Raw genomic sequence first — 1,388 nt, 5'->3', positions numbered from 1 at the left:
GGGCGCTGGACTCCCCTTTCGCCGACAATCCCCCCGTACCCACTTTGTACCTCCTTCCAGGTCTCCTGTACCCTCCTCTGGGCCAGCTTTCCTTAACACCAGGACCCCCAAGATCCCCTTGAAACCCTTCCCGGGCATCCCGGGTCTCCCATCCCCTTTCCTTAACACCGAGACCCCTCCAGGCTCCCTGGGAACCAGGACCCCTCTCCCAGACGCACCTCACTCCCCATCATCCATCCCACACACTCCTGACACTGCCACCCACACCCCAATCATCTCTGGGACCCCCATCCAGCTTCACTTCCCACCACTGGACCTACACCCCTTAGGCACCCAAAATCATGTCTCCCTCAACTCTCACCACACCCTATGTCCCACAGGGCTCCATTCTCTGCGTTATTTTCATGTTGCGGTGTCAGAACCCAGCCTGGGGGTGCCCCAGTTTGTGTCCGTGGGGTACGTGGATGGGAACCTCATCTCGCGCTACGACAGCGAGACTGGGAGGGATGAGCCCCAGGCAGACTGGATGGTGGACAACATGGACACCCAGTACTGGGACACCCAGAGCCAGATTGCAAAGGACACTGAACAGATTACACGCTGCAGAGCCGCTACAACCAGAGTGGAGGTGAGTGTGGGCTGGGCTGGGGCTCCATGGGGCTGGGACGGAAACCAAAGCGGCAGGAGAGTTCCCACACACCAGGATCCTGCCCCAGCTTGTGCCAGCCCTTCCCTGCCTGGTGTCATTGTCACAGGGCTCCCAGCCACCCTGTCCCCAACCCTGTGGAGGTCCCAGCTGCCCTGTCCCAGCCCCACAGAGCTTGGGATCCACAGAGCCAGGAGTGCTTCTGCCCCCCCGCAGCCCAGCACATCCCCACTCACAGTGTGCCCATCTCAGGACTGATACACTCCAGGCTGCACCTTTCCAGCCCCTTGCTATCCCCACGGCAGTCGAGACCCCCAGAACCAGAGGGGCTCCCAGCCCTTTGCCCTCCCCGTAGTTCTCAGGGCACCCATCTCAGAGCCAGAGGGGCTTCCCCCACCCCATCCCATCTCCGTGCCCCACTGAAGGCCCAGGGCGGCAGCAGCCCCTCAGCCCCCTCTCCCTGGTTGTGTTTCAGGGGCTCACACACTGCAGCGCATGTACGGCTGTGACCTCCTGGAGGACGGTAGCACCAGGGGATATTTGCAATACGCCTACGACGGGAGGGACTTCATCGCCTTCGACAAGGACATGATGACGTTCATTGCAGTGGATGCAGCAGCGCAAATCACCAAGAGGAAGTGGGAGGAGGATGGGACTGTTGCTGAGAGGCGGAAGCACTACCTGGAGCACACCTGTGTTGAGTGGCTGAGAAAATACGTGAGCTACGGGAGGGCTGTGCTGG

The 1,388-nt window shown here is 61.0% G+C and overlaps 1 pseudogene across 1 annotated transcript; it reads left to right on the top strand.

Moving 5' to 3' along the window:
- The first annotated feature begins 380 nt into the window (after window positions 1-380).
- On the top strand, window positions 381-1,381 carry LOC104535721 (annotated as a pseudogene). Its single transcript, XR_728191.1, has 2 exons — window positions 381-628; window positions 1,122-1,381. The product of XR_728191.1 is annotated as a class I histocompatibility antigen, F10 alpha chain-like (transcript).
- Window positions 1,382-1,388: the final 7 nt, after the last annotated feature.

The sequence above is a fragment of the Mesitornis unicolor genome, unplaced genomic scaffold (assembly GCF_000695765.1).
Source record: "Mesitornis unicolor isolate BGI_N332 unplaced genomic scaffold, ASM69576v1 scaffold33119, whole genome shotgun sequence".
Lineage (NCBI taxonomy): Eukaryota > Metazoa > Chordata > Aves > Mesitornithiformes > Mesitornithidae > Mesitornis > Mesitornis unicolor.
The sequence above is the reverse complement of the archived record's forward strand: the minus strand, read 5'-3'. Positions and strand labels throughout refer to the sequence as shown.